Here is a 9391-nt window from a genome sequence, read left to right on the forward strand (position 1 = left end):
GTGATGCCATCCAGCCATCTCATCCTCTGTCGTCCCCTTCTCCCCCTGCCTCCAATCCCTCCCAGCATCCGAGTCTTTTCCAATGAGTCAACTCTTCACATGAGGTGGCCAAAGTATTGGAGTTTCAACTTTAGAATCATTCCTTCCAAAGAACACCCAGGACGGATCTCCTTCAGAATGGACTGGTTGGATCTCCTTGCAGTCCAAGAGACTCTCAAGAGTCTTCTCCAACACCACAGCTCAAAAGCATCAATTCTTCGGCGCTCAGCCTTCTTCACAGTCCAACTCTCACATCCATACATGACCACTGGAAAAACCATAGCCTTGACTAGACGAACTTTTGTTGGCAAAGTAATGTCTCTGCTTTGGAATATGCTATCTAGGTTGGTCATAACTTTCCTTCCAAGGAGTAAGCGTCTTTTAATTTCATGGCTGCAGTCACCATCTGCAGTGATTTTGGAGCCCAAAAACATAAAGTCTGACACTGTTTCCACTGTTTCCCCATCTATTTCCCATGAAGTGATGGGACCAGATGCCATGATCTTTGTTTTCTGAATGTTGAGCTTTAAGCCAACTTTTTCACTCTCCTCTTTCACTTTCATCAAGAGGCTTTTTAGTTCCTCTTCACTTTCTGCCATAAGGGTGGTGTCATCTGCATATCTGAGGTTATCAATATTTCTGCTGGCAATCATGATTCCAGCTTGTGCTTCCTGCAGCCCAGCATTTCTCATGATGTACTCTGCATGTAAGTTAAATAAGCAGGGTGACAATATACAGCCTTGACTTACTCCTTTTCCTATTTGGAACTAGTCTGTTGTTTCATGTCCAGTTCTAACTGTTGCTTCCTGACCTGCATACAGGTTTCTCAAGACGCAGGTCAAGTGGTCTGGTATTCCCATCTCTTTCAGAATTTTCCACAGTTTATTGTGATCCACACAGTCAAAGGCTTAGGCATAGTCAATAAAGCAGAAATAGATGTTTTTCTGGAACTCTCTTGCTTTTTCCATGATCCAGAGGATGTTGGCAATTTGATCTCTGATTCCTCTGCCTTTTCTAAAACCAGCTTGAACATCTGGAAGTTCATGGTTCACATATTGCTAAAGCCTGGCTTGGAGAATTTTGAACATTACTTTATTAGCGTGTGAGATGAATGCAATTGTGTGGTAGTTTGAGTATTCTTCGGCATTGCCTTTGGGATTGGAATGAAAACTGCCCTTTTCCAGTCCTGTGGCCACTGCTGAGTTTTCCAAATTTGCTGGCATATTGAGTGCAGCACTTTCACAGCATCATCTTTAAGGATTTGAAGTAGCTCAACTGGAATTCCATCACCTCCACTAGCTTTGTTCATAGTGATGCTTTCTAAGACCCACTGGACTTCACATTCCATAAATATCTAATCTTCCCTACACTTCGTTCCTGATTCCTTACTGCCACACCACATTTGGACACAGAAGTATGATTTCTGAAGCCTGGAAAGATATGACCAAGTGACTTTTGCTCACATTTTCTCCGCAGAACTAGTTACTTCAAGGAAATGCGTCTATCTCATTTCTACATTGGGTTAAACGATGGCAATGAGCAACCCCCCAAATCTCAATAATTTACAAGAACAGTGATTTATTTATTGTTCGTGTGACATTAAAAGCTTGTAGGAAGAAATGGTACATTCTGCCTATATTAGGGATTAAGGGAGTAGGGACAGTTACAGAAAAACAGACAATTGATCCTGGCCTTAGGTTGGAGAATTTATCATTATGTATGTTATATTCAACAGGAAATTCATTCAACACTTACTGAGTATCAACTATGGACCAGGAACTAATATACAGTGACAAACAAAATCAGCCTGCTCTCTACCATCACAGAAATTAAATATATTTAGGGGGAAAAAACTGACATTAAGCCAATAAACACCCAAATAAATATATATTTACAAATTGGGCTGTTACAATGGAAAACACTGGGCTATCAGGTATAGGAAGGCAGAGAGACGTCCATGCTGAGGACATGATTCGAGAACCTAGCACTGACAGAGTTAGCCAGGCAAAGGATGTCAGAAAGAACATTCTAGGCAGAGCTTACCGGTTGCACAAACTTCCTGAGAGGGAAAAAAAGAGATTGGGTGCTCTAAGTACTGACAGAAGGAGGGATATCAATGTAGTGAGTGAGTGTAAAAGCAGTTCAAGGGTAAGTTAGTGAGGAGATAGATCATGCAAGGTCTTGAAATCACAGTGAAGGTTTTATTGTATTTTTAAGTGAAATAAGCCATTGACAGTTTTCCATCATGAGGAGAGGTACAATTTGTGTCCAAGTGTGAGATATTATCCTATACTCATTTATAAATCATTTTTACTGCTACCTGGAGAGAAGATTGATGGGAGGAAAGAGTTGACAAAGGAAAACCAGTTTGGAGGTTAGGCAGGAGTCAAACAAAAAGATGATGGTGGCTTGGGGTAAACTTCTCGAAATGGATATGGACATATCCATGATATTCCAAGACTACTGATTTAGAGATAGAATCAACAGGATTTTGTGATGAATTAGAATGTGTTGGGAGACAGGAAGCAGTGAATGAAGAAAAGGTAGCAAGAAAGATAGAGCTTCTTCTGCCTGAGAATTTCCTGGTGGTCCAGTTAGGACTCTGCCCTTCCACTGCAGGCGGCATGGGTTTGGTGCATGATTGGGGAACTAAGATCCCTCATGCTGTACAGTGTGGCCAAAGACAGTTATTTCCACCTGAATGAAATTTACCCAGATGAAAAAGAATGATGAAATTGGAATGAAAAATTTCTTCGGTATATATTAATTTTGAGATTCCTATGAACCATCCAAGTTAGAAATATCAAACTAGTCATTACATACAGGAATCTGAGGCCCAGAAGAAACATCTGGACGATCAGTATTTATTTAAGGATCACCATATATGAAGCAATGTCAAAAGTCATGGAAATGGATGGGATGCGGATTTAATGGGAGAAGAGAAGAGTCTATGAATGGCTCCTTGAAGAGCATATAGCATTAGAGTTCAGATGATGGGAGGAAGAACAATGGTGTTGGTAAAGAAGTTTGAGAAGACTAAGGAGTTAGGAGAAAGCCAGGGTAATGTAGTGTCATGCCAAGAGAGGAAGCATTTATTACAAGAAAAGAGAAGTGGTCAACAGCCTAGAACGCCACAGAAAGTCCAGCAAAACATGGACAAAGAAATCAGCGTTGGCTCGGGCAGCATAAAGTGACCTAGCAAAATGGGTTTCTATGCAGTGGAGGGTGCAGAAACTGCCATCGAAAACACTGAAGAATTAGTAAGAGGTGAGGGCATGACACACACAGCTCTCGAAAGAAGTGCAGTTAAGCAGGGAAACAGAAAACTGGGCCAATACTTGGAGGAGGTTAGAGTAACATGGTGGTGGTTTAGTTGCTAAGTCATGTCTGACTCTTGCCACCCCGTGGACTGTAGCCCGCCAGGCTCCTCTGTCCATAGGATTTTCCAGGCAAGAATATGGAAGTGGGTTGCCATTTCCTCCTCCAAGGGATTTTCTGACCCAGGGATTGAACCTGGGTCTCATCCACTGCAGGCAACTTCTTTACTGACTGAGCTACCAGGGAAGCCCACGGGTGGTATACAAATGTTGAATATTTATTCGGTGGATCCAGTGGAGAGTGAAGAGTTGAAGAGAGTAGAGGCAGAATCCCTAATAAAGGAACCAACAGCCTTATGAGGCAAATAGGGCAGCGTGGGATCCGGACCAGTAATAGGGAACCTCACTTTGCAGAGAAGGGGAAGTCACACTTCTTCTCAGGCACAGAAGAGGAAGAAAGCTGGGCGGTAATGTCACCAGGGGTTTTGATTTAGCAGTGGGGAGAAACAGGTAGAGCTTCTGTGTCATACACTGGTTTGGGGTTCTTAAAAAGTTCATACATGGGGGAGCTTGGCTAAGCCGGCAGAGTAGGAAGACTCTGAGCTCACCTCCTCCCAAAGTCACTCCAAAATCACAACTAATTACAAAGCAGCTGTGAATGCAAATAACCAGAAGGCTAATACAAATACCTTCTACAACTAAAGATATGAAGAAGCGAAAGGTTGCAGCTATGAGCCCTGTGCCACACCAGGATTCGTGGCCTCTGGAGGAGAGATTCTATCCAGGTCCAGAGACAAGACAAGTCTTGATCACTTGAAGATTTTGTGTAATAAAGCTTTATTAAAGTAGAAAAGAGATAGTGAAAGCTTCTGACATAGACATCAGAAGGGGATAGAAAGAGTGCCCCCTTGCTAGTTTTTAGCGAGAAGTGATATACCTGTTTACCCCCTCCCTTTGTTCCGTAGGCATGGACCCGGAATGAAGGAGTTAGGCTTTATGATTCTGACTTGTTTTTTCCTTTCCTCGGCTGAGTTGACTGAAGAGAATATTAAGGTGCTTATTGTTTTTGAGAGGAGCATGAGAAGGCATAAAGCCTTCTGCTGCTGCTGCTGCTAAGTCGCTTCAGTCGTGTCCGACTCTGTGCGACCCCATGGATGGCAGCCCACCAGGCTCCCCCGTCCCTGGGATTCTCCAGGCAAGAACACTGGAGTGGGTTGCCATTTCCTTCTCCAATGCATGAAAGTGAAAAGTGGAAGTGAAGTCGCTCAGTCGTGTCCAACTCTAGCGACCCCATGGACTACAGCCCACCAGGCTCCTCCATCCATGGGATTTTCCAGGCAAAAGTACTGGAGTGGGGTGCCATTGCCTTCTCCGAAGGCTTCTGCAGCTGTGCTCAAAGAATAATTCATAAAGTTAATCATTGACATTTGTTCAAGGACTTTTACAAAAGACTGTTCCAGGATGAGCATGCAGGCTGCAGCTTGAGGCCATGGGAGGGATTGCTATCTGAAGCCCATTTGTGAGAAAAGTGTTTATGGCAAAGGAGTTTGCTGAATTTAGGGCTTAGGAATAATTAAAATAGTTAGAAGCTAAAGAGTTAAGGATTGCTGTAATGTTAGCATATTCTACTATAGCTTACAGAAATTAGGGACTTTAGAGATATTATTAGCTAGAAGCCCTTTCTAAGAAATGGTGAGCTTAGGATACTAGGGGCAAACAGGACTTAGAAAGACAAGAAATAAACTGAGGAATGTGGTCTGCAGCCCAGGCATTAGCATGAGTTACAGTGTATTCACAAGGACACATGTGAAAAAGTAGATAAGAGGATCGCTGAGGAAGGAACTCCTGTTGAGGGGCAACAATGATTTTTGGAGAAAAATAAATCTGGGTCAATGGGAACTAAAAATATCAAACATCTGACCTAATGCTTTTGTAAAAGTATAAAAGAGAATCATAAGCTTGAAATAAACAGGCAGTCCAAGAAAAATGAGAGGCTGCCTCAGTTTCTCGCCGACACCGCTCACCCCTTCAGGTTGAATCCCTGGCTGCTGGAGCTGAGCTCCGGCAAGTGGCGCCTGAACAGGGGACATTGAAGGGTAGGTAATTTGAGATTGTAACGTGGGGCGGTTAGGATTGTGCCTGTGAGTGGCCGGCACCCTTCTGCAGTTTAGGCAGGGTGAGGATGGTACAGAATGAATAAGAATATTCTCTAGAAGAATGGGTTTCTCTGCATCTAAGAATAGACAAATGTTTATTGAAATATTACTTCACATGTTATCCCATAGAGGCATTAAAGAAAGCACAGGAAGACTGTCTAAATTTCTACGTTTGTCTTATACTTTGCATGGGCCAGAAAAGGTTCCTGTAGATGCTTTTGCTCTGTGGAATATGATTAGAAATGTCCTGGACCCCCGTCACGAGGCTGTTAGCCTATGGGGGAGGCTATAGCAGTGGGTGGTGGGTCTCCACCTTCTCTGCAGATCATATTTTCTGCCATTGACGAAGACAAGCAGGGAGACTGTGCTCTACCTCCTGAGGAAGGAGAGGGCTTACAGGACGCTGCGGCCGGGCGCCCTGGCGAGCCCCCTCCCCCTCTACGCAAACCTTTAAAAACTTATCCACTACTTTCTGATTTAAGTCGATCGCTGTGGCCTCCGTTTGCACCTCCCAGGGCCCAGGAGTTCCCCACTTTGCCCCCAAAGCCTCCCAAAGCATTGCCTAAGGCTGAGGAAGATAAAAAGTTTTTTGTGTGTGTGTGTGTGTGTGTAGTAAAGTTTTATTAAAGTATAAAGGAGATAGAGAAAGTTTCTGACATAGGCATCAGAAGGGGGCAGAAAGAGTACCCGCTTGCTAGTGTTAATAATGAGGTTATATAATCCAAAGAATGTCTGGAGGTTGTAAAGACCTCCTCCGACCTACTCCCATAATTTACATTTTAAGATAACACTGTCCTCAGGCAAGATACATCCTTGTAAAGACCAGGTATACTCCCATAATTAACATTTTAAAATAACAGAAGGTTGAATCCAAAGACTGTCCTTAGGCAGGATACATTATTGGTATATAATCCTAAGGAATGTGGAGAAAGAAAAAAAGTTTGTCCTTTTTTCCTTGAGAATTCCAGACCCCTCTCTCTTTGGGGACCCCTAGACTCCCTATCAACCTGCCTAGGAACTGACTCTCTCATTCCCCCCTTTTCTTTTAGGAGAATTATGTTGCCTAGGGAAAAGGGGCGTCGTTCTCGTTCCATAACTGCTTCCAAGCTGATAAGGGGCGCTGTCCCTAAATTGGTGAGGCAACATATTCTCCTAATCCTCATATTGAGGATATCTGATCCAGGGGCCCCAAATAGTAGCTGGAGGAAGCTACAGCAGTAGCAGGAGTTTGAGCAACCATTTGTAACTTAAAAGCTTTCATGCGGCTAGAAACAAATCCAGTTATACAATTACAGATGCAGGGAGCAAACAGCAAGAACAAAACAACCAGAATTATTGTAATTAAGATAGTTGTCCACCATGGGGAATTAGTTAACGTTTTCCAAAGTGAAGCAATTGAGGCTTCAGGAGTGTCCATAGCCCTAATCATCTTGTTCATGTGGTTAGTAAAATGAGTAACATTTGTGCTCATATCAGGTATATATGTACAGCACTGGGTATGAATAATGGCACAAGTTCCTCCTTGTGCAGCTGTCAGAATATCTAGAGCCAATCTGTTTTGTAAAACCACCTTTCTAATTTGTGCTTGTTCAGCATTAAGAGCTGAAATAGCCTTTTGAGAATCTTGTAATGCCTGTTGAGTAAAATTAGTCAAAGCATCCACTCGTAACATAACATCTGTAGTTCCCAAAGAGGGAACAAACACTGCAGCCAAATAATCATACCAATAAAATACAGACCTTGCCCACCGAGTTCTAAGGTGGGGTAAATTAGCAGGCTTTTCTGGAAGCTCTGAAAATATAAAGCCATGAGTAAAGGCTAGACCCAGGGTGCATCTCCCTATCCAACCAGGGGGAAGCCATGCCCATAGGTAAGAGCCACATATCCAATAAGTCCCGTTTGGAGCAGGCCAGCGCGACTGAGATATCCAGTCCCAATTTGTGCCTGGCCAGACAAAGGGAGAACCTGAACTGGGATTGGAAAACACAGGAATGATTACATTGCATGTTTCCTGAGACAAATATCCCACTTGTTTCCAATCATTGTAATTAAGTTGTTGGCTAACTTTTGGGGACGGCTCTGTTTGTTCCCAGCATATAGAGGCAGTAGATATTAAACGTCCTTTTTCAGGAGTTAGCCATGTAACCTCATCCCATATTTGATAAACGTCAGGTAAAAAACCATTAGATCTAGACCTATTTACCTTATATGTAGCAAAATAGTCATTGAACCGAGACAATGTATAATCAAAATTAAAAGTCACATTATGTCCATAGTTAGAGTACAAAGTGTTGCACCAGTCCTAAAAAGTTTTTTTGAACAAAGGAGCTTTTAAAGCAGAAGCTTGCACAATCTGCAGAGCATGCTCCTAGGAGAAAACCCCCTTAGGGGGGCCTCACCCAGGCTAGGAGAGAAGGGAATGATCAGGGGACTTGGCAACGATATTAACCCCTGACGTGCCGGTTACTCCGATTCCAAAGGGAGTGGTTGGCCCCCTAACTGAGGGCATTGTAGGACTTGTGCTGAGGCATAGCTCGCTTTCTTTTCAAGGAATTTCGGTGGTGCCTGGTGTAGTAGATTCTGATTATATTGGGGAAATTAAAGTTTTGATCTCGCCACCTATCCAAACTGTGCAAATTAATAACAGTCAAAGAGTAACACAGCTTTTGCTTTTACCTTATTATCAGACAGAAAAAAAACTTCACTTCTCAAGCTAGGGGCCACGGAGCATTTGGATCTAATGATCTAGCCTTTTGGGTGCAGGAAATTACAGCTTCAAGGCCTTTGAAAGATCTTTTAATTCGAGGGAATAAAATGTCAGGGCTGTTAGATCCTGGAGCAGATGTCTCTTGCATTGCTGGAAAAGATTGGCCCTTGTCTTGGCCAACACGCTTGACCCGTGCCGGCCTGGTAGGAATAGGGTCAGTGCCCTCGGTTGCTAAGAGCTCACAAATTTTAACCTGGTCAGATGAGAAGGGGGCACAAGGCACCTTTTGTCCATATGTGATTCCTTCACTACCTTTTTATTTATGGGCGAGAGATATATTATCTCAGATGGGAATGCTTTTATATAGCCCAGATAAAAAGGTTACTAATCAAATGCTGCAAATGAGGTATAATCCTGATAAGGGGCTTGGTGAAGATCAGCAGAAAATTGTGTCTCCATTAGAGGCGGTTCCTAACAAAAATACAGAAGGTCTAGGATGTTCAGATTTATCCTAGAGGCTGTTGCTCTTGCTGCTGACCCTATTACCTGGAAATCTGACTATCTGGTATGGGTGGAACAATGGCCCTTAACAGCTAAAAAGCTACAGGCAGCTGAGGATTTAGTTGTGGAACAACTGGCAGCCGGCCATACAGAGCCTTCTAATAGCCCCTGGAATACTCCTATTTTTGTTATTAAGAAGAAATCAAGAAAATGGAGAATTGTTACAAGATTTCAGAGCTATAAACGCAACTATGGAAGACATGGGGGCCCTCCAGCCAGGCCTCCCTTCCCCAGTGGCTGTGCCTTTTCAGTATAATGTGATAGTTATAGATCTACAGAATTGTTTCTTTACCATTCCCCTGGCTGATCAAGATTGTAAGCAGTTTGCCTTCAGTCTCCCTTCAGCTAATTTTAAACAGCCCTAGAAGGTTTCTTGGAGAAGGCAATGGCACCCCACTCCAGTACTCTTGCCTTGAAAATGCCACGGACGGAGGAGCCTGGTAGGCTGCAGTCCATGGGGTCGCTGAGGGTCGGACACGACTGAGCGACTTGACTTTCACTTTTCACTTTGATGCATTGGAGAAGGAAATGGCAACCCACTCCAGTGTTCTTGCCTGGAGAGTCCCAGGGACGGGGAAGCCTGGTGGGCTGCCGTCTATGGGGGCGCACAG

This window comes from Bison bison, unplaced genomic scaffold (genome assembly GCF_000754665.1).
Source record: "Bison bison bison isolate TAMUID 2011002044 unplaced genomic scaffold, Bison_UMD1.0 scf7180017864508, whole genome shotgun sequence".
NCBI classification, from domain to species: Eukaryota; Metazoa; Chordata; class Mammalia; order Artiodactyla; family Bovidae; genus Bison; species Bison bison.